The sequence below is a fragment of the Mastigoproctus giganteus genome, chromosome 3, assembly GCF_048544385.1.
Source record: "Mastigoproctus giganteus isolate SK-2022 chromosome 3, ASM4854438v1, whole genome shotgun sequence".
NCBI classification, from domain to species: Eukaryota; Metazoa; Arthropoda; class Arachnida; order Uropygi; family Thelyphonidae; genus Mastigoproctus; species Mastigoproctus giganteus.
This window is the reverse complement of record NC_143577.1, coordinates 37,548,683-37,573,958: the sequence shown is the minus strand read 5'-3', so window position 1 is coordinate 37,573,958 and position 25,276 is coordinate 37,548,683. Positions and strand designations below refer to the sequence as shown.

Below are 25,276 nucleotides of genomic sequence, written 5' to 3'. Positions count from 1 at the left end.
GATTACCGTTTTCTTATATATTTGTGGCATCTATTTTTATTTCGTTTCTGAAACCTGCCTGCCTGCCTGCGTGGGAGCCATCTCACTTCATTACATTTTGCATCTTTTCCGTTGGATATTTCCGTTATACACAGATATCTGGTAATTTTTTTATTTGCTACATCATTAGGATGGCTGTTATCGGCAAATATACAAAGCATTTTATGTTAACTAAATGTTCTGTCTTATCGATTCACTCAGCATTCTTCTAAAAGGAATAAATGGCAGTTTGCAGTAAATTCACAGTAAACAGGATGCGTATATTGAATATGTGAATTATCAAAGAACAGCAAAGAATTGTGGGATATTTCTATGTGCATTAGTTTCGATAATCCATAAATTTGTTTAACGCGCAATTTAATTATCAACTCAGTGCAAAATGAAATTACTAAACAAGAACACTGTTTACTCATCAACAATAATATGAACAAAAAATATTTTCTATGTGTGTTTTATTTACACGAATAAAAAAACAGATTATGGTGTACTGTTTTTATAGTCTGTAAACCGAAAAAAAGAAGAAAGAAGCAAATAAGCAAAAGAAAAAAAAAGAAGAATATATAGAAATAGTAAAAACTCTATTCACGTTTTTGTATTTTTCCGTCCAAATATTTTTCTAATTTTAATAACTGATTAATTACTGCTGCTTTGTATTTTCTTATTTAACTTGTGGTTTTTTTTCTCTTTTCCTTTTAACTTTATCAATTTCACTGTCTTTACTGGCTTTATCTTAAATCGAATATTTTGAAATATTTTAAAAACTTTATGAGAATTTTTTTGGAAAAAGTTTCCCCATAAAAATACTTTGGATTTATTTGTCAGAATTACGTAAATAAATTTTGTGGATTTATATCCAAAATTCATATTTTAGTATTTCCATTAGAATTTTTCTTGTCCTCCCTAACGTTTAGTCTCCTTTGAACACATATTTTCCAACTCTTTGTCATTCCTTTTAAACTTTGGAAATGGTGAGGCTTTTTGTTTTCTAGCTAAGTTTTCTTTGGTCTTCCTGATTTCTCTTCCTTTCTCCCTCTCTCTCTTTCTCTCTCTCTCTAGGAGTAGATTTGAGAAATATATTCTAAGGGATCCTGCATAGGTGTCCAAACCATTCCAGTTTTTTTAATAATTATCATAATGTGTTCTGTGTAGTTCAGATCTCTTTTTATTGTATCAAAATGATGCAAAGAACAGCTTAAACAGCATTACCAAAAATAAGATATATAAATTAATAAAATAAATAATAATGAATTTCAGGCATTTAACTTTTCCAAAATCTGAAGTGATCATGGCGCCCTCCTATGGCGTGGAGAATGCACAAAATTCATAATTATAAGAGTAGTGAAGCTGAGTTATTAAAAATACAATTTAAACAAAATTGTTATCGTTAAACCTATTTAAGCTCAAAAATGGCATTCATTTTTTTAACTTCCAGAAAGAAAATAAAGACTTAAAGGAGATTAATTTCCCTTTCAGAAGTGACGCGTTGAGGGAAAATTTATATAACTTGCTCTTCGACTTCAAAAATATGTAAATTTGTTTACGTAAATTATATGGTGTTTATTTAGGCTTAAAGTATCTGCAAACTGTTTCAGTTTTTCTTCACAGTACACTCCAAGAGCTAACTTGAATTTTTCTCAAAATACTATAATTCTTCTTTCTCTAGCTTAAAGTCTTGTAGATGCTAATTAATATGTAATTTTTATTTTTGAAATTCTGTTTGACACCTGTTATAATTTTTCAACTTTTCCTGCGATTTAGAAGATGCGTTAATTAATTATTCAAATAAAACAAGAAAAAATTACTATTTACTAGCGCTTCTTTATTTATTAATCCGTAAAATGTCAACAGCGATTGAAATGATACGTTAATCTACTTAATTGTCACACTACTTTTTAATTCGAGAAAAACTCTGAAAATAAACCTGCACGATGGGTTCTCTTGTTGATTTTTCCCCACCTCTATTTTATCTCTCGTACTGAAATGATCTTTTTGCAAATATATTTCCTAACAAACGAATTTTTGTTTTAATCCATAAATGCTATTACTTCTTACTTTTTGTTAGTGTTAAGTATAAACAACAAAATTACAAATTAAACACCTTGAAGTTAGTTAATTTTCTTATCTGTCCAACACATTCAACTATATTAAGTTTCAACGGATAACTTTCTTCTCAACTAATGCAATCTGATTATTACAGTAGCGAGGTAATGTCAACATCTTGAAGTCCGTGACAACTCTCCTAAGAATAAGGAGCATAGCTAAAAGGATATTTGGTTGCAAAGTATAAGTTCATGGTCCATGAAGCTACTTTATGATAATATTTTCTGTTTACTGACTAAGGTTATGCGAAGAGTTTTGTTGACCATCGTTTCCCACTTGTCTAAGTTATACAGCTCATTCATAATGGAGCTAAGGTAAATCATCCACTACTCTTTCAACATTTATAAATTAAATACACTCCCTTGAGTTTGGTACCTGAACGACTCATTCTCAAAAGTTGCTAAGGTCTACTTTTAATACCTTTAGAATTTTAGGTTTTCTAAACTTTGAAATTACTGTCATTGACAGAAGAAGCTAGAAAAACTGTTTGCTGTCTTCAGAATGCATATTAAAATACAGCCCTTCGAGAATTTTCTTCAGATAACAAAACACATTGTATTTGTTAAGTTATTCATTAAAAATCAATGGGATAATCATTTCACGACAAGTCTATTCACATCATATTGCATGCAGTAAAGAAGTGCGTACGAACAACCTTTCCACCCATATATCTTAGCCATATTTTAATTTGCAAGTCGGTTTATTGAAAATGAGATAACCTGTTCTCTAGTAATTATTAGCTCACGTTTCTGTGGGATTTATATTTGCATCTCACTCTGTAAACACTGGAATGTTGATTTACTTATTATATGCGCAGACATTATCCGGATCTCAAGAAGTACCTCATGACGAAGATGATCTATACAATTTTGTAGTTATTGCTTCCATGCAATTTTCTAATGCCACTGCCTTACCAGTTTATAAGAAAATGTAGATGGAATAGCCATGCTGGAATTTGTGAAACGAATGTAAGAGGATGTCACTAATGGCATGTTATATTTACATTCTCTAATATTTTGGTTAGGTAGTTTATATTATTTGTTAAAATACTATAATGTTAACTTAAAACTTGAATTATAATTATGATAAGTACAGTCTATTTATAAAAATGTAAAATGGCGGTCCAGATGAAACTTGCAATTGATGTTGTCAGAGCAATAAGCAGATAAATATCTCAAAACCTGCACTTTCAAAAAAGTATATAAAAGATTATTTAGCTCCGACGTTTGACCACTTATTATCAACTAGTATTTCGTTCCTGGATATTTTGGATTCGTCTAAGCAGCTTTTTAAAACTGTAAGGAACTATCAAAAGCAGATGTTTCGTTACTTCATTGAATCTTCCATAGCGAACAATTTTGTGCAGGTGAAACTGAAAAGAAAGTGTCAGAAAATTCATGTGAGGGGCAAAGATTCGCTGCGACACTGATTAATGATCTCACTCTTGTAACTAGTGTGCTGTAGTAATTATTGTAATTATGTCAGCAATATTAAGTTGCAGGACCCATGGTGACCAACAGTTTCACTTAATTATCTCTTAATAGTCCGTGTTACCACGCGAGGTCCTTTGATCTTATGATCTAATTACGATGACAAGTTTCTACATTTCTTCCACCTCCATCTAAAAGGTTGCTCTGGGTGTTCTCATAACTACACTGCTCGACAAAATTAACATAACACGTAGAAAACGTGGTGAAACTCGTGTCGCTTGCAATGAAGCTGAAAAAATTTGGTATGGTGGTGAACCATAGAATAACGATGAAATGAGCAGACAGCGAGAAACTTCGGACAAGTATAAGGGACATTTATAAGGGTTGTATAAGAATTGCCAAAAAGGTCATATTTCAGAAGTCGATACAAGATCTCGAAAATATGGTCACATAACATACTGCCTATGATACCCTCTAACGGCTGAATACGCGTGGCAGCGGTGAACCATGCTCGACATAAGGGTTTCTATAAGATCCTGTGGAAAAAAATCCCATTCTTTCACCACAACAGACCTTAGATCACACCAAGTGACTGAAGAGTTGGCTGTCGGCGTGCAATGCAACGCCCAAGGACGTCCCACGCATATTCGATCGGATTTAAGTCTGATAATCGTTCTGGCCACGGTAGTCGTTGGATATATTCAGTTTCAAGACCTTCTTCTACCACTAAAGGTCTATGTGGAGTGCGTTGTCGTGCACGAAAAGAAAAGAAAATCTGGGCTAACTGCACCCATAAAAAGTCGCACATAGAGAGTTTCAGGATCTGTTCTCGGTATGTACCTCTGCGCAATTACGGTAGCTCTATGTAAAACAAAAAATGGGTGCGCATTTGATCATTATTCCGCCCCACACGGGAACACCGTCTTCGTACGTGTCTCTTTCTCTGATGTTGGAGGAATGGTAATGCATTCCTCTTTGTTTCCAGATGAAATAACATCCAGAATCTGTTTGAACGGAACTGTACCCCATTTGTCAGGCCTCCAAATCACATGTTTATGGCAACAAAAATATAAGAAATTATTTGAAAATTAAGCCTTCAAATGCAAAATCAAAATTCGTATGTGTTCTTAAGGTTCCACCCTGGATAACGGTTGTTGTTTAAATGGAGGACTACATCACGAAATTTTCCTTTGACTCGTTTACTGCTACTAACATATAATAGTAGGAACCAACGATAGAAGGATTGAAATCACTGTAATGATGAAAAGCATACACAACAGTTCTACATGTGGTTACTTTCGGAGCTGGAGCTGGACAAAGTCCCACTTTATCTAAACCATTCCAGTAAGTCGAAATCATAATTAAAATTGGACTATTTATGGCCGTTTAAATTTTAGAGTTGACCTATTGTTCTGATATCCATAGATAGAGAAAGCAAGGATATTTGACTACATGTTGTATATTGTAAGCTTCACTGTGTGGCACAGGGGGCAGTAGGGTTGATATATTTGGAAACATAACATTTCCTCTGCCTTTGTCCTTCTATGCATCGAAATGTCCACGATATAAAGTAGCAGTCATCGCAGACCGATGAATCACCTATAAACATTCCAAAATATGTTTCAAAATAAACACGTTATTCTCGGGGGGAAAAGAAAAACTTTTGCCAGATAAGTATGGAACAAATGTACTTATTAACATACAGAAAAATCTGAAAAATTAAAAATGTATTTCTTTCTATAACTGTAAAACCAATGACAGTTTTGTACCTGGCTCAGTTAAATTATGAAATAAAAGTAAAAAAAATCAAATTTTCTTACACGATGTAGCCTATTAGTTCTACGTTATTGATTTTATAGTGTTAAAAAGAACAATGTATTGCTATTTATAAATGATTAATACCAATAATCAATATTCATTCAATTAGCGTTTAATATTTTAACAAGTAATAATTAGAATTTGGTTAATTAATGTATTTTAAATATTTTTAAGTTGACAAACTCATGAAGGTTCACTTGAATTACTTATAAATCCTCTTATATAAGTAGATAATTGTTTACTACGAAGAGTTTAAGTTAAAAGAAGAAAAAAATGGCGTACTACATCTATTTTTAACACACAGTCCCAACCCACGCATTGTGGGCGTTAATTCCAAAGCACTTTCTTTTTAACCACATTTTAAAATTGAAATTGTGGGCTGCTTCTGAGTTTTTTTTTTTTTATCTCAGCGGGATCTAGTTTCAAGGAAATGTAGCGATGCTCGGTTTCATCTTTCTTTTGATACGGACTGGTGTGTGTAGGTTGAGAGAAATCAGTCAATAAATGCGGGCAATAACCTTGCCGAGCTAATGGAAAGTGTAAGGAAAATGCTGCTGGCTGTAAGAAACAAAAATCAACAGCTTTCGAAGTATTCACTGACAATTTAAGAAGCAAAATAGCAGACAGTTGAAAGGAAAAAAAGAAATCGCAGATCAATATATATTAAATCTGAGCGCGCACTTAAACAAACCGAAATAGCAACACAGATTATTGAAGTGGTCACTTAAAGTGGCCAGGGGCTCACATAGACACCAGTCTAATGTTAATCCATAGCTTACAATTCCATCTCAATAACTACTGACTAGATCTCTTTATAATCACTCTTCAAGTATAACGAACATCATTATTTAAATTCAATTATCTCACAGACAAAATATTAACAAAAAAAAAAAACGCAAAGACACCATTTTGGGATGTATATACTCTTTGTTACAAATGGAATAATGACACCTCATAACATACAATGACTGAAATGCAATCTGACTGGAAATTAATAATGGAATTCCATGTTACTGGAACCATGGGCCAGCAGTGGCGCTACTGTCTTCCCATGTTGTCCCTAGGTCATATCACAATGGGTTCGCATAACACGTTTCCCCTTTCGTTCTCCGAGTGACTTTGAATTCAGTGGGTCGGGACCTGCAGCAGCAATACGCATTTCATCCAGATGTTTCTAAAGTTCCTGATATTCATGTATTATAATTCATGTGCTATAAATCTATTTAGGAAGACAATCATGTACAATTTCATAATACATGATTGTCTTCCTGACAATCACGTAATAATGGAAGCCAAGCACCAGCACACACGCACAATCATTACCTTTCACTCAGGACACAGGAGAGCAGTGAACGAAAAATTAAGAAGAAAATAGCATAAAGGAGAAAAAAGTAGTGGAATATGATAAAGGATACTGAACGACCATATCTTTATCCAGTGCATCCCAAAGTAGTCCACAAAGGCTAAAAGTCTTTAATTAAATAATTGCAGTAAAGTTATCCGAAAACAAGTCCAGCAAGGCAGGAACAAGTTCAAAATGTAAATCTGTTATTAATCTGGAATGGTATCAGAAGTCACTAGTTGATGACTATATTACTACGTTGAGGAAAGATTGTTCCAGCGAAGCTTAAAAAAGGAAGAGCCAGAGAAATGCAACATTTGTTAAAAACATTCTTGGCGTGTTTTTAAAAAGCCAGCAAAAATTTTGTTCATAAGGTCCTCAGTATGATAGACGAAGCAATAGTTTGTATTTACATTTACGATGTGTTTTCAATTTGATTTCTTGCATTAACATTGGGGTTGAAGGTCTACGATTAAAAGCAGCATTGTAGAAGATTTAAAGGGCGTAGAAATGATTGATTCTCCTATCTCATGTACCGGTTGTTATATGAGTAACTCCTCACATCCAGGAGACAAGTTTGGCCTTTAGAGCTGATCTTAGGTCTTCATAAAGAGGACATTCAAAAAGGATGTGAGAAAAGGAGTATATAAGAGGTTAATAGTGAGGGTGAAAACCATTTTCGGGTGGATAATGGAAGTAGTGTAGTGAACATTGTAATTTACTGCATTGAGGAGTTTACATTGAGAACAAATTTTTGGTGATGGTTCCTTTTTCTGTAGAATCTCATATATCGAGTAATAAATTTCAGCAGCTAATCTGGAATTTATCTGATCACAGTTCACTTCTGGGATGAGCTTGAGATTTAACAATGACTCCCTGAAATTCCATACACATGTCTAGGCGGAAGAAACAAAAGCCTCTAAATGCAACGTGCAAGTCCAGTGGTAAAGTGCCCGCAAGAATCTGTGGACCTGGTGTTGATACTGTTCTATGCCACTCCTGATGATATGAACTGTGTAAATAACGTGCTTTATCTTATAGTTTGAAGATTGAAGGTACCTGCTGGAGATGAAATGAAATCACCACTCTCCTACTTTTTCTCTGCTATTTTTTTACTACTGTTCTTAATTCTTTCCTTTCTTGTTGAATGTTTCCCAATTCCCATACTTCTCCTATCTCATGTACCGGGTGGTTATAAAATAAGTTTCCCCATTCAGGAGACCGTAGTGTCAAAATGGTGAGAGATAGTGCCGTGAAAATCGGTGGGTATGTCATTTAGGGTATGGGGAAGCGATTTGTAGAAGAAAAAAAAAATTAGCTCAAACATTCGCCACCAGGGGAGAAATTGGCACTGTAAACATGAGATGGAATACTTAACTTAAGATTAGGATTTTAATATCAGAACTTGGAAATCTAGAGATATTGTTCTATGTGCTTTCTTTCGCTTGAGATGACATTCTGAAAACGGAGGACTGCGTGCCACAGTTTTGTGTACCATCTCATTGGGGATGTTGGCTGCATGCTGTTTAATGCTTGCTTTCAAATCGACAAGCGTCTGTATGCTGCCACGGTAAACTCTGTCTTTCAGGTATCCCCATAGCCAGAAATCACTGGGATTGAGGGTTGGCCAGAACTTCGGAAAGTCTCTAGAAATGATGCGATTATTTCCCATTGTTGAACGGAGCAGTTCCTTCACTTGTCAACCAACGTGGTGAGAAGCACCATCTTGCATTAACACTACGGTCTTCAAACATTGCTTTTCTTGCAGAGCAGTATTAATATTGGAATCTCTTAGAAGAGCGCAGTACCGTGCACTCGTTACCGTACATCTTATGGGGTGAGCCATGAGGTGTAGACTCTTCAAAGAAAAATGGTCCGATTATAAACTGTGCTCTGAATCCACAGCGCATACTGTAACGTATGGACTTTATAGTGGTCTTTCATGCACAGCAGATGGACAAGATTATTCGATAGTTTTGTGCATGCCCCATGAAGAGTGAAATGTGCCTCATCAGACCACAAGATCATTCGAGCCCATGTATCGTCAAGTTCCATACGAGCCAGAAATCGTAGAGCAAAGTCTATTCGTTGTTGCTGATCACAAGACTTTAGTTCTTCCACTACGTGAATCTTGTACGGGAACCAGCGCAAAATTATTCGAAGCATTTTAGGTACAGTAAAGTGCTTCGAATCTGGTATATTTTGAACCACCAAGGTAGGTTCAAGTCTCTAGACACATTTCTGGCAGGCACTACTAACTGGCAGTGTTTCGCATTCTGACCTGGAGGCTATTGCAACTGCCACTTCATCCACTTCCTCCGTTCCGATGCGTGGTCGTCCCCTGCCTGGAATTACACCTAACTCTCTGGTAGGTCGCTTCAAATTTCTTTATTAGTTTGGAAGCCCCACTGACAAGGTCAAAGGTCCTTTACGCAAACCTTTAAGTTTCCGATATTCACGTAGTGCTGCATTAGCGTTACTATTATTCTGGTAGAACAGTTTTACTAAAAGAGACGTTCCTTTTTGTAAGAGCCATAATGGTTATTGAAAGTGGCTTTGGCCTTTCTGCTTTTATCTAACAGGATGTCATTTGCGTAAGCAGCGTGTCTTGAAGCAAATGACAATTTTTACATATGCGCAGCGCTGTTTTTACCCTGGTGGCGGAAATTCGAACTAATTTTTTTTCTTCTACAAATCGCTTTCCCATACCCTAAATGACATACCCACCGATTTTCACAGCGCTAACTCTAACCGTTTTGATACTTGCTGAATAGGAAAACTTATTTTATAACCACCTGGTACTCCTGTTCCTTCTCTATTGGCATCTGCCTGGGTCTTGTCCAAGGCAGATGCAGCAAGACGATAGTACATCCTGGCCGCCTCCACGTGGCGGGGAGGGATGATCGAGACGGTGACCAGATGCTGCTGCTTCTCACCTGCTAAGAGCCAGGTGCTGGCAGACCAGACAACAACAGAACATATCATTACACTTACACACTCAACACACTACATACAAATGGCCGGCTTTGGCGCAAGCTTCTTCACAAGATGCACAACAGCGGCTAATGGGGGAAACCCTGGGGTCCGCCACAACGACACATGAACATCCCCTGTTCTATGACACTGCGGGGCCAGAGAAGACTACTGTCAATGATATACAGGAATTTTGCTAGTAGGGATAAGGAAGTGATTATCCCTCTGTATAAGGCAATGGTCAGGCCACGCCTTGAGTACTGCGTACAGGTCTGGAGGCTTCATTTTCGAAAGGGTGTAGAGTTGATTGAGAGAGTACAGAGAAGGGCAACAAAATTGGTGAGGGGAACAAAGGGGTCCTCTTACCAAGAAAGGCTTAAGTTCTGCAAATTGCAGCGTCTGGGGACTAAGCACCTGCGAGGTCAACTGAATGATGTGTATAAGGCCTTGAATGGGGTGAGCAGGCTGAATTCTGATGGGATTCTTCCTCTTGCTCAGCTTACTAACCTGAGGGCGCATAAATTCAAATTGAGTTATAGAATAGATGTGCGGAAATTTGCCTTTAGTCAGCGGTTAGTTGATTGCTGGAACAAACTTCCATCTGTCGTTGTGGAAGTTGATAGCTTAAATAAATTCAGGGAGGAACTGGAACTGGAAAAACAATTAGAAGGAATGGATGCCTGAAATGCTTTTTTTTTTTTTTCTTCTTTTTTTTTTTCTTTTCTTTTTTTTGGGTGATGCTACATAAGCTTGCTTTCTTGCATCACATGCCTCGATTACTACTACTGCTACTACTACTACATAATCTGCTGAAGACTATGCAAACTTTACTCGCTTTGCTCAAGAAATGTTGGTGCGACGCCGCGCTTTTCCACGGACATAGCATCTTCTATTACTATCAATGGCCTGACCTAACCATAGCCTTGGATATTCCGTATCAAGACTGCACTCAAAACATAAATCAACTGATGTTAACTCCAGGTCAAAAATCAAGTCGCAATTAACCAAGGATGCATCCCTAACTGGACCAAACTGAAATTACACTCGGAAATGATTATATATCCTGGAAGGGACCAAGTGTCCCAGAAATGACGACTACACTGGAATTGATTTACTACCTTCCCTCAGCCGGACTGGAACCCTTCATCCCGATTGTGACGATACGCAACTTCGCTGCCACCATGCCAATTGGCGATCTGATCCCGGTACCCTAACCTGGTTCACTTTAAATCCCCGTTTCCTAATCAGGGAGGGGGTTGAGACGGGCCCTCGCCACTGAAATCTTCGGAAACTAGGTAGTAGGGCCTTCCAGAGTACTAATGAGATCCCTCTATGCATGATTTGCTTAGAGGAATTTGCCTCAGGGCTAAATGTGGGCAACGGGAGGGTCCTTACTAGGGGCTCAACGTGCTATGTTGTTCCTCTGACCATTTAGCCTACTAGGGGCTAAATGGTCAGAAGAACAACATAGCACGACACTAACACACACATTACACTTTTTGAAAACCTCTGGTGCTGGTATCGTCTACACAGCAAAGGCCAGGTTCGAATCGTGTCAATGTACGCGAGGAAATTTGTGGGCTTTTATCACTGTGTGGCTGAGTTAGTTGGTCTTGGGCGTAAATAGCAAGGTCCCCCCCCGCAGAAACTTGGATTTATCGTTCAGTAAACAGGTAAATCAACCAGTGAAAACACGCAAATTTACAGACATAATACACACGGCAAGGCAGATGAATTCATATTCGCTGACCTAATATGGCAATTTTATTATTTTTTTTATTCGCCAAACATCCATATCTCACTACAGGATCATACACATTCATTTTAATTATCAAAATATAAATATTTCTAGGCAATTAAAATGAACGTGCATGATCCTATAGTGAGATAGTCCTTTATGAATGTATTGGAAAATAAGTGCATCGGAAATTTGCTATAATTTTCTACCCTTGATCTACTGTTATAATGATATTAATAACTGTCTGCTTAATCCTTTGTTAACACCAGGATCATTTAAAGCCTAGCTTTCCTTTAATTTCTACAATAACCAGAACTTAATTTAAACTGTTAATCTTCAATGGAGAGGTGACTGTTATTGAGCATAAAGAATAAATTTTTGAACTCTATGTGAAGTTCTTTGGGGATGCAGTCGACTCACTAATTTCTTCTAATAGTCGATAACATTGTCTCTCCATAGAGTGCAACTGGTAGGGAACTCTCTTCAAGGTGAGAGTATTTCTCCAGTCGAGTGGTCACTGAAGTCTTCAGATATGAACCCCAATGAGCAGGTAGTATGTTCTGAAAAGACAAATCTGGGGTCTTCAAAAATCTTCAAAACATTAAATGAGTTACGAGCTTCTCTCCTGAAAGAGTGCACTTTGATACCATCTCTTGAACACCCTCAATGCTCTACAATGTTATAATTTTAAGTCGACAAACAAAATTGCACATCAACACCCAAATTCTGAAATCAAACACGCAGTGGTGGACAATATGAGCATGAAACTTTCTTAACACAATTCAGTAAAAAAAAAAAAAACTGGAAAAAAAAAGAATAAAAAACGGGGGAAAGAGAAAGAAAAGAAAGCGAGGTAGAATTCAATCGGGCGAGCTCACATTTTTCTGTGCACTTACGTACCATGCCGAAAGAAAAAACCCCACTGGCTTTGTTTCATCTGCTATCGCATGAAGAGCTCACTGACGGATACTTCTGCCACGAGGACCTCACGCTTGCGCAGTAATAATCAGCCATCATGCCACAAGCAATGAAACTCTGTTTTTCTTTTCTGGCATTCACGAAAAAAGAAAAAAACCGAAACAGATAAGAAAAGGCAAAGCAAGAAACACTCGATCGTTCGTCTAAGACGACTGCTCTTCCGATGCGACAAATATTCGACACTTTTCGCTACGCTACTCACTGAATAAACGAAAGAGAGAGAGAGAAAAAAGAAACCACTGACTCAGTGAACCATAGTGAACATACGGTTCCTATAAAAATCTCTGAAGCTGATTTATTAGTTTGAAACACAGAATGTTGAACTGCTCTATGGCACAGAGAGGTGTGTGGAGGAAATCGCATACAGCACATCAAATTTTAATATATTCTCCATGTATTTTATTGTACATTTGTAATTTTACGTGATGGAATAGTGTTTATAGTGATACGAAATGTTTCCTAGATTTTTTAAAGATATCTACCAATAAAAAGTGAACAATTTCAGCGAAATTTTTACTCTACATAATATTTCCAATTCGCTCTACTAGATGGCAGCACTACCGACATTGATAAATTAGCTATAAAAGATTGCATACGTGTATATTAATTTTAAAATTTAATAAACTCCGGGACTCAGGAAGCATATAAAAATAGATGTGTTAGACTTTAAACAAACAAAAAAAAAATAATAAAAATACAAATACATATAGCAAATTTTATGATTTGTTGCTAAGCAAATATTTAAATTATTTCTTTTCCTACACATAATTACTGAAACACCACAAAAAGATCTATTTCTCCATCTTAATGTTCATAGTTCACAGCGCTTTAAGCCTAAATAACATTTCATAAACAATGAAAGGAAGGCGCCATATTTGTAACAGTCACCCTGCGACCTCTATCGTCGGAATTAGATAGTAATTGAAAGATAAACTAAAAAAAATCAGCAGCCATAATAATGTTAATGTTAGTAGTTGAGATCACTTCCACAGAAATATAAAAAATAAACAGCCTAATGATCCTATTTACAGTAATTAATTAACAAAAGATCAGTATATTTTAGGTTTTATTAATTAAAAAAAAATAGTATTCTTAAAGCAAAAGCGAATTTAACTGAAATTTTTGCTATCACTCATACTATCCGATTTTCATTTTTGCCTTATTCCAGCTTTTCATACGTTTATTAACACGTTGTTTTTATCAATTTGTCATAGTTGAGATTAATATTAACTACCAATGTTAACAATATTAAGATGATATGATTGTTAATGTTCATTTAGATTGATTGAACTTTTTAGTGTATGTTGATTCATCAGTTGTCGGCTATTTTTATCACTTGTAAAAATTCGCTACATACACTTCCATCAGAATACTGTTTCACCCAATATCTTTTGAACATTTTACCCTAGTAAGTTTTATTAGCACAACTAAGTCTTATGATGGTTTGTGCTTACCTTTTAACACGGACCATGTGTTACTTCGAAGATCAATGAGGAACAATATGTTTGCTTATAATGTCTGAGCAGCGAGTTCGATGAGTCTAGAACTTGAAAATATCATCTTATTCTGGTAAAAGAGATGCCTTCTCAACTATACCGTTCTTTACAGATAACGATGTACAAAAGTAATTTGCCTAAATTTTCCACCTTTTTGATGGATGTAATGCATAATAAACAGTTTTCGCATTAGTGTCAAAGGTATCACTGCTGCCGTTAGGGGATGTTCGTTATGTCACTTACACACGAACAGGTTAGCAACCTTTCCTGTACCAAATGTCTGCCTTGTTATTTAAACGCTACAGATGCGCTCGCCATACATTCTACCCCGAGTTTGCACCGATCCACTGGAATTAGGTATGCAGAAATACCTGAAAAATACTTCAAAGATTCGCACAAAATGCTACCAGAAAACTGGGGCTTACCTGTTGTGTCGGTTAACGAGATCTTTCTTCGCACATACCGCCAGCCACGACTGCTCAGTGGAGACTCCAGCGAAGAGTGAACTCGGCTCCTCGTAATGGACCACAGGATCGATACCCCTCCTGGTTAGCTCCGCCCAGCTGTTGCGCTTCCCTACCGTCCTGGAAAAGTCTACAGGAATTTTCTCTTCGAGTCGTCATAGCAGTTCTCCTGATGGTATGACGCCGTACTTGTATGTTTATGCCTTAATGAAATTAACCGTTGTTGATCTAGGGGTATAGACGGTTGCTATGGAAACCAACGAAATGTTTGTGTTGTTGGGAACGATATGCGTTCCGAAAATGTGACTCGCTTTGTGGGTTGTAATAAGAAGCCCAAAATGTTTTGTAATTTTTTTAGATGTCGTAATTGATGTTATTGTATGTACGTTGGTATGTGTACTCATTGTCACCGAACATGAGCTCTGAAGCAGGAGAGAAACATTGAAATCATGGAGGAGTTATAATGAGAACGCGAAACTTTGCATATTAGCTTCACGAATTTGCTGAGCAGAATAAATAAATAAATAAAAACCACTCAAACCGTGCGGGATTTTAAGAATATCCGGATCTGGGTGGAATGAGTAGCTCTCTATTTTTTGGTGAATTTCATTAATTTCACTCCTCTGTTAGTTTATTATTTAAATCTAAAAGGAAGAAAGAATGAGCTCACTTCAGTTATAAGAGTTATTTGAATAAAACTCCGAAATTGTATTTTACTTTTCCTTGAGAAAGATTATACAAACTCAGTGTTTAGACAATTGTCCAAACGTAGGACAAGTAATTCTACTTCCTTGGCGTATAATTCACACGAATGGCCTTTAAACATCTGGGTGCTGTAGTCTTTATGTCACTGTTCCTGTTAAACTTTTACTTGTCAGATTTTTCTCAAGGGAGAAAAGATGCGAGGACAACAGAGAAAATGATCCACTTTCTCTCTGCTGGAAAGTGTTTATGCAACTCCCAATGAACTCCCTATCACACGCTCTCTCCCTTCCACCAATAAAGACAGAATATTGCAACCACAGGCCCACGTTGTATCCATGTTGCACCATATCGGACTGGAAATAACACCAATGTTAGACCCTGTAGCACTGGAAAGAAAAGGTTTCGATGAAAAAGAAATATTTGTTTGATCCGTGAATAAGTGTACCAAAGACGTTTGAGAGACAGACCGCAAAGGTGGCAGAGACTCTGAGATTTTTCTCTGGGCCTTCCTTGCCCTTAGCCTTCCTTGTATCATCAAGTCTAACTTTGGTTGCACACACCTTCCATTAATGCAAGTAATCTCGTATTGAAAAACTGTTAACGGAAGTAGGCCTCACTTAAAACAACAAAAAATGGAAAAATACAAAACAGTAATTTAACTTTTTTTTGGTTTCATTTTCATTTGCAGTGCAGGCCACAAGGTGTCATTATATTATGCCTGAAAATTGTAATTGAATATGGTCTGTTTACCTACCTGTTATGAGAGATAATAAAATCTATTTCAGGCCTCCGTAGCCGAGTGGTCAGGAGCGGGAGTGCAGTAGCACACGCTCCTTGAGTAGACCGGGGTTCAAGCCCCTGACTGCTAAATACGGTCGATCTGCCAACCCGCACTCGACCAGCGTGGCAGATTATGGTCCATTTACCTCAACATGAATTGTTGAGGCTGCTTTCATCCCGCAGTGGGTTGATAATGGATGCAGTTTTTTTTAAATCCATTTATACCAACAAGGGAGGACCGTGCCGTCAAAATTCTAGACCAACTAAATCTTGGAGATGTTCCTCGAACCATTCAAATAGAATTTTTACATGCGGATAGTTGCATTGTCCTTATGAAACGATCCATTGCAATCCGGATAAAAATTACGTATTACAGGGCAAAATTGGTCCGATACAGCAGAAATGTATTCACTAGAGCCAACAAGACCTTCAAATGGTATGAGCAAACCCAGTTCGTAGCAAAAGAACATACCATATACCATGAAACCGCTTAAGTAGTGGACACAGTCTGGATGTATGGTCTCAAGAGGTTTCACACTACACCCAACTTCACCCTTCATTGGTGATAAAAAAAGTGTAACTCGAGTCTCGTTAGACCACTTGATCGTTCGAACCTAGGTCTTTTTCACGGGCACAGTATAGAAGACCTATGATTTTAATCACTCTGCTAGGTGCGTAGGCTGCAAAGTTTTCAGGAAATCAAATAAGTTCGAAATTTTTCTGATAAGACAATTTATAAAACTTCATGAAAATCCATCCATTAGGAGTCGAGGTTTTACATGCGGACTAATGTATGCGCAATTGTGAAAACAATAGGATTACTCATTCATACAAGCGCCACTGAAATGTGTCGTTTTTTTGAACGTGATAACAAATAACGATTTAGTTTAATGGCATTCAGAGAAGTTCTGTATACAATGAAGGGTCTGGGAACTGGGAAATCTAGTCAAGCCCCCATTACGAAATTTTACATAGAATTTATCTGAAATTTCAAGCCGTTTTATGCATAATCTACTGCTTCTTTATAATCAAGCCAGTGATTTCAGCACACACCATTAAACCAAAGCTTCCAAATGTACCTCCTTCTCCGATGTCAGTCGGATGGATTCTGGTTCCCTGTTGCCTCCAGACAAGTTGTTGAAAATCCGATTGAGAATGTATCTGTTCACCAGTAAAGAGCATCATGGCCTATTCATGCTGGTCCATTCTTCACCACTCAAACGGGATCTTTTATGTATAAAGATCAACGGAACACAGACAGTTAGTTGTGGGCATGAGGACCCTTTTCGTGAAGTCGCCAGGAGACAGCACACCTAGATACGAGCCATCCTGCAGGTTCAGTAAGTGTTGAATCTGCAGTAGGGACTTGGGTCATCTTGCATACAGGTGACAAGGGGGGCTTCTTAGACAGTTCTTCGAGAAACGGTGCGTCTTTCATAATTAACGAATATTTATTTATTTTTATTTAGAAACGTGTTCGCGTTATTATGTGTGTTTCTTATCTTTTTAGAATCAGTGTATATAATGTTGAATAACTAACAACTGATTGCGAAAGTATTAATAAGCCTGTCTGAAGAAATCTCGCACGTGAAAAATGCAAACTGCCCTTTATAGACGAGACGAATTGATGTATCGGAAATTACCCATTCGCTCAATATTCCGAAGCACTTGAGGTCTAGCATCAGAGCAAATAGAGAATAAGCAAGATTTTAATGAAATTAAATCAATATGTTCTTTCTGGGACTTCGCGATGAATAAATTACCAAAACTCATTTCATAATGAGCGTCATTTGCTGTATATTTTTGCATCAGTGTGTGGAAAGATTCTGAAAAGCGCACTTTGAAGCACCAAATTACCATACGCAAATTACTTTAATTTCATTAAAATAGATGAAATAATGTAGTAGAGAAAACGAGAATATTTGATATTTCTAGCATTGGTGAACTGTTGCAAGTCGAATATATATACAGAGAGAGATATGAAGTAATATTCTGCACTAATGTTCAAAGGTTAAGCAACACACACACACACACAAACCCAAATATCTCTAAATTCATGCATTTATTTAAAGTATTGAAGAATTGATTAAGAACAGATAATAACAAAAAAATAAAAGTAGAGAAATTCACCAAAAAAAAAAAAAAAGAAACCCTCCCATTTCGCCAATCCATTCGCTCCAAAAGATTATCCAGTTCTTCCTTGAATTTGTTTAAGCTATCAACTTCCATAATGACAGGTGGAAGTTTTTTCTAGCAATCAAGTACCCGCTGACTAAAGGCAAATGTCCGCACATTTGTTCTACAACTATCTTTTTTCAACTTGAATTTATGCCCTCTCAGGTGTGCAATCTGAGCAAGAGGAAGAATCCCATCAGCACCGAGCTTTCTCAAACCATTCAAGACTTACTGCCTCTTCAGATCACTTCACAAGTGCCTAATATCCAGACGCTGCAATTTGCAGACTTAAGTCTTTCTTGGTAAGAGAACCCCTTTGTTTCCTCAACAATTTCGTTGCCCTTCTCCGTACTCGTTGTGACAGCTCTACATCCTTCCTAAAATGAAGCCTCCATAATTGCATGTAGTACTCAAGGTGTGGCCTGACAATTACCTGATACAAAGGAATAATCACCTCCTTATCCCTGCTAGTAAAATTCCTGTATATCATTGACAAAACGCCAGGAGTTGGCAGCCTGTTTTCACTGATCAGAGAACTTCATGTCTGGCTCTGCACAATTACCCCCACATCTTTTTCATTATTCACTACTATCAATGCAGTACCACACAGCTGGTACGTTACTCTGGAGATACTGCTACCCGTATGCAATACTTTGCATTTGTCAATGTTAAACTTCAGTTGCACCTCTCGGCCCGTCTGTTCAACATTTCTGGATCCTGTTGCAGTAGCTTACCGTCATTACTGTCATTACAACCCTGCCAACCTTTGTATCATCTGCATACTTGGACATTAAGCCTGAGATACCTTCATCAATATCATTTATAAATAGAGAAAACAACATTGGTCCCAACACAGAACCCTGGGGGCTCCACTAATAACATTAGTCCACGATGAGCAGTGTCCATTGATTATCACTCTCTGTCTTCTAGCACTCAACCATATCTTTATCCATAGAAACAACATGCCCTTATAATTCCCATCGCTGAATACGAATGGTGTAAATTTCAGCAGTTTTAGACTGAGAATAGTCTACATTTACATTTACATCACAACTTTTCTCTATCCAGAGATCGTTCATAAACTTCTCACTCCAAAAGGGCCTGGCCAAGACATGGGCGATAGGGAATTTTCCCGGATGATACTTCTACTAGTGGTACAAAAATTAAAGAAATGAAATTAACAATATGAAAAAAGAAAAAATAATGAAAAAAATAAATTCAATTTAAGTTGTAAGAGGATACTGTCGATATTCAGCCATTTGCCAAAATTTTTGCCAACTATACCATATCCAATGGCTGCTTCTTTTTCAGATTACCAGAGCTTACAAGACCAAGTCCACCCAGCTTTAACGATCCTTACTAGTAAGATATCATTAAATTTTAATATACTCTATTATTTATTGTCCTATTACCTGAGGAAGAATATTTCCGCCGTATTTCTTGGCATCAACATCAGGAGAGACTCAGACGTCGCTGGGAGAACAAACGCACATGGAAGGAATTAAATATCTTATGGCATACCCTGACCTAGTATGCTCCCAATGTCTAAGTCACGTTTCTATTCAAGGGCCAAAGGCAAATTTCAGGAGTTGGGCCTAACCAATGATACCTTTGTGTCTGCGGTGACTTTGAAGACTGGAACCATCTTATGTTTAATTGCAATGCCTATTTCGACCTTCACCAGGAACTCCTTACAGAAATTGACCTATCGGCTCTTCAACCAGAGCACTTCCTTATCTCGGCTGAAGAAGAATTTCAGGTCTCCAGATTCGCAAGATCAAGCTTCAAGAGCAGGCACCACCTTCTATCGCGTCCTCCAGCAACCATCATCTGACACTTGACACTAGTCCTGTGCTTAAAGACAAGTCGCTCCTCTTACTTAGATGGATTCTACCACATTACTATCATACTTCCAGTGACATGTCCTCTTCACGGTATCTACTCTACAATTCAGATCTCTTCAACGGCTGCACCTATCAAGCAGTCTATGTCATCCCGGTCACCTGATACCCGACTCCTGCCACCTGATGTCCTGTTAAACTGATACTGGACTCCCGCCGCCACCTGATATCCCCTTCACCAGGCCCTCGTGAGCAGCAGAGTTGATATACTCCCCGCCCTCCCCACACTGAGTGGAAAATAATGGAGTTCGAATCCCTTCAATGACGCTAGGAGAATTTTTATGGGCCTTTTTCACAATGTGGCTGAGTTAGTCAGCTGAGTTAGTCGATCTCCAGCGAGGGCAGTATGGTTCCCCCTCCGGAAACGTAGGATTTTCATCCAACAAGCAGCATATCGACCACAGAACCTACCCAATTTAAAACTTATTAAATACTATGCAATGTTAAGTTCCTGATGTACCTAAAACCCTACAACAACCAACCAATATAATACTAGGTTCTGGTATCCTCTTCAATGTACTGACCTTACTTATCTAGGTCAAGCATCATTGATGAGCCTCCTTGCTTGTTGTGGGATTTCCTTACCTGAAAACACCTTGCACTGTGGGACTCTGCTTATGCTGAGACTGTTTTCAGTGTTGGATTTCTTCTGCGTCCTCTGCTGGCCTGGGACCTTTCCAGGCATATTCGTGCCCTAGCGGGTAGCACAAAGAGTGTAATCACCGCCCTCCCTATACTGGGTGGAAACGACCTGAGTTCGAATCCCGTCAATGAGGCGAAGAATTTTTATGGGCCTTTTTCATAGCGTGGCTGAGTTGGTCGGTCTCAGGGGAGGGTATCATGGGTTTTTCTACCAGAAACACTGGGTTTTCGTCCAGCAAATAGAAAATCGACCACAGAACACACTTAGAATACTAACGTATCATATATGGCGAAATACAGCCTAAGTTGCTAATGTGCTTAAACTCTAAAACTAACCACCCCGGCGGATTCGTATGTTGATGACGGGTCTTCACCCTTCATGGAATTTTCTCTACTCCCTTGGGCCCTGCGAAACTCTTGATGACACAGGGGTTCTCTCAGTGTGGGATCTGTTTTGAGGGATCTTCGACATTTCTGCTGCCATAATTGCTAATTAGGTTGGATTTAGTAACGAATGGGCCTGGTGTACTGGGGTACATGATTGAACAAATATAGATACGTATAATTATAACCCAGTTTAATGTAAAATATACTAATAAGTAACAGGCATAGCTTTCGAGACTAAGTTGATAAAGAGACTCGTTAGTCTCGAAAGGTACTGCCTGTTACTTATTAGTATATTTTACATTAAACTGGGTTATAATTATACGTATCTATATTTGTTCAGGTTGGATTTACCTGCACATGACACCTCCACTGTCGTGGGACTTCCCGCTACTCGGGATTTTCATCTTTCTGAAGTTGGGGTTACCTGGCATGGGATCATTTCCTCCGCTGTGACATCCCTTCCGTATAGAGAATCCTAATTTTTCTGCTGGTATGGCTCCTTTCCAGGTAAGGTCCTCTTCATGCTCTCCTCAGCTGCTGTGCTAAAAGATCTCTCCCTATGTTAACCATGTTGACACCTTTTCCCCAGAAGACGAACTCTTTTGTCTGGTCCAGGATCCTTCTAGTCTGGATAACCTCGTCGGAAGATCTGCCACAACTGATCAACTTTGACTTCATGCATTAAGAATATCTCTTTTAATTTCACCTCTTTGCCTTCACCTGTTCTTCCAAACTCTCCATCTAGTCCATGCTTTTATATCCATATGGGCCCACTGTACCTCACTCTGATCACAAGGGTCCCGCTAGAGTTCTTATCTACTGACCCAGTTCCGGCTCTCCGTGCCATGGATGGATGCCGGGAGCCTGCCTGCCTGGTGTTTGATGCCAGTTAAACAACACTAACAAAACTGTAGTCACATGGATTGGTTTTTCAGAGTTCTTCCAACATCACATGAGTATTCTTTGTAGATTTTTGAGAAACCACTAGAAATGCATTACGAATATACGTGTTCATGTCCAATTTTTGCCAACTGTTCCTTTTTTAGATAATGGCTAGACATTGTTGCGTTGACCTTTTCAGAATAGCTTTTAGAGCAAAGTTTGCAACCAACATTCCAAAGAAACTTTTTTAAAAAGGTACAGGTTTCTTATAATTAAGGTTCTTGAATTCTGAGGCATCTGTTGTCTGAAGAACCCAAAATTTGGAATCCAACTATTTCATAGAATGAAGAAGAGATGTTCTGGAAAAAAAGTGAGAAAACTAGTTCTATCGATATACCCATTCAAGATTGCATGCTTTGTGGAGATAGCTCCTATAATCCATTTAAGTAATTCCAGATGTAGACTGAGGTCACTGAACTGCGCGGTCTGCTCCTTCATTTTCCAAAATACGGGTGTGTGTAAAAATTCTGTTTCCTTATTGGTAGTGAGAAACGCGAGAGCAGATGTATTTCACCACAGGATTAAAAGATTGGAGGCCGTATGGATACTGTACGTATACGCTTCCACCTTTTTTGGGATGTCTTGTATCATATTATTCATCCTGACTGCTTACAATGTTGCATTGAGAATGAACTCTTGAGGTACAAGCTCCTCCTGATCGTGCGGGGAGGGTAACAAACCTGAAAGGTTCCAAGATGGTCTAAAGTTCTGGATTATGTTGTTGTTGTGACTTTTTGGTACAGTTGTCTGCAGAACAGATATAGTATTCTGACGTTCCCGTCCAGTTTTGAAAAGACATCATATGACATGAGTCCAGCAGCATGCTCGTTATGTTGTTCTCCACTGTCGAATATTCTGTTCTTCGCTTCCAATATGTCGTGGCCACTCAAACGACTAACATTGAGCAACGATGTTGCTTTGTCATCTAGTGGTGACTTTTGGAACTTTTCTCCAGCATGCCTCGTGAAACGTGTATTCCAACTTCTGTACAACCAACAAATCCTCAGATTATGAGAACTTTAATTATGACCATCCTATACATTCTATTCGATTGGCAGATCAATATATATAAATCGTGATTTCCAAAAGGTTACCTGTTTTAATTACAGATATACTCCTCCGTTAATGGGCTGTACACGTATGAAAAATATAACCCTAATATTTATTCTAATTCAATCTCCTTTCCAAAGGTAGCGTGTACCTAGAGGAATTATCACAGAAGTATAGCATGATAGCTACAACCACTACGCACTCAGTGGATGCAAAGTCGTAAAGAGTTCCTCTGGGAAAACACCTGAGTTCTGTTAGCGAAGTAATTATGAAATGAGTTGTACACCCTGTCGTAGGACAAGTCCCGAATATTTCACCATACACGTTTTGATGCAGCATCTGTCATGCTTTTGTGGCAGCAAATGTCTCTGTCCACGAGAGGCAATTGAAGCCACTTTTCTCCCTAGTAGAATTTCTATTCGTTCAATTTCTATTTATTAATGAGTGTTTTATTTTCTCTTTATATACTCTTACTTCGTATCTTATTTATTATTTTGTTTATTACAAAATACTAAACAAGATATGAAGTATATAAAAACAAAGTTAATAAATATACATTTTAATTTTAAAATAATCGGAAAGGTGTTGAGGATTTATTATAAGAGATTAAATGTGAGTACATAAGAGATTTTTCTCGGAATTTATGCAAATTTCAACCTATAATTTGAATATAATTCGAATCCGTTATAATCAGAATTTTTCCTGATTTTCTTTGTCAGTTTTTTAATAACAATCTTTCGCTCTGCTTTTTATTATTTATATGAAACTCTGAGGATAACTAAAAGCTTTTAAATATACTAAAGAAATGGTATTTTCCGTTGCAGATTGTCTTTTAATACAGTTCCTGATGTCCAATGTCCAAACAAGCTTTCTTTCATTTCCAGAGCAGGTGTGATTTGACGCCATCATGGAATCGATACTGCAAGACAGCAGTGAATTTATTTTGCTAATTTACCATATGAAGAATTAAAATGCACGACATACGTAGTTTCCTCAATTAATGTGGTACAAACTGGAACAAAAATACACTCTGCACACGTTCCATTTCCTCTTTTCCTCGAACCAATAATGAGTGTAAATCGGGTATTATAAGTGGTTCATATTACCAAAGGTCACTGCGGCCTGTTGGATATTACGTCAGTTTTTTTGTCGGGTGGAAACAATAAGTGAATTATCTCTTATTGATATTATATTTAATAATGATATAAATATTTTTATTTAATAATGAAAAGATAAATTTAAAATTTCCAGCTACAGTATACAATTAAAACCAATTCGAATTTCGGTATACTGTGATCCAGATTACTCAAAACTCAGATTATACGGAAGAATAAAATATAAAGTGCAGTATTTGATTTGATTTTAATAGAATTAATAAAAGTGAATAGTAAAATCTAACTATATAATTTATCCAATGCTTCTGTAAATTTATTCAAACTATTCACCTGATGGAAGTTTGTTCCGACAATCAATTACTCTCTGGCTGAAAGCAACTTTTCACACATCTATCCTGCAGCACATCTCGCCTTCAAAATGTCTCCTCACGTGTGTTTCCGAGAGAGAAATAGCAAGGACATCATCAGGATTGAGCTTATTCAATCCATTTTAAAGCCTTAAATACTTCAGTGAGTCCTCCTCACAAGTGCCTTATTTCCAAGCGTTGTAGTTTTCAGAAGTGGTCTTTTATGGTAAGAGTACCCTTTTGTGGCTTTGATTAATCTGCTTGCTCTTCTCTGCATCCGCTCCAACAGATCCACATCCATTTTAAAATGAAGCTTTGAGACGTGTGTACAGTACTGTGTGCCCTGACCGCATTCCTCTTCTCTTCTGGAAAATACCAAAACATCTCTGCGGCAATATCTACTACGGCTCTTCCACCTTTCATTACAAGGAGGTAATCAATTCTGTTCACTTCCAAAATATCAACGTACAGTCTATCTTTAAAAAAGAATCTAAGATCTAAAAATTAAATAAAGAACTACAGATCAGTTTCTCTTCAGAATGGCATGGCAAGCATTTTAGTTCTATAATTCACTGGCATTTATCTAACGTACCTAAAACCTTTATGGCCCAACAATAGCATGGCTTCCTCAAAGGTAGATCGGTCTATACTAACTGTACTCTGTACTGGCAGTTTATATCTGGCTGTGTTGACAAAGTTCAACTAGTGGATGGTGTTTTTATTGATATAATAAGTGACCTGACGTAGCCGAGTGGTCAGGAGCGGGAGAGTGGAGTAAGATACGCTCATTGAATGGACCGTAGTTCAAGCCTGTGACCACTAAATTGCTGTTAACGATTTTATTCGTGATTTAT

The 25,276-nt window shown here is 37.6% G+C and overlaps 1 protein-coding gene across 2 annotated transcripts in view; it reads right to left on the bottom strand.

The window, feature by feature from the left end:
- The window catches only part of LOC150087887 (GTPase-activating Rap/Ran-GAP domain-like protein 3), a 459,270-nt gene that overhangs the window by 339,090 nt on the left and 94,904 nt on the right, over positions 1-25,276 (bottom strand). The window contains exon 1 of one of the 2 annotated variants that reach the window (XM_090369245.1): positions 14,340-14,395. The exons of the other annotated variant lie outside the window; for it this stretch is intronic. The gene's annotated coding sequence lies outside the window, so the exon portion shown is untranslated. Of the gene's footprint in view, positions 1-14,339; positions 14,396-25,276 lie in introns of those variants that run through there. 2 annotated transcript variants of the gene reach the window in all.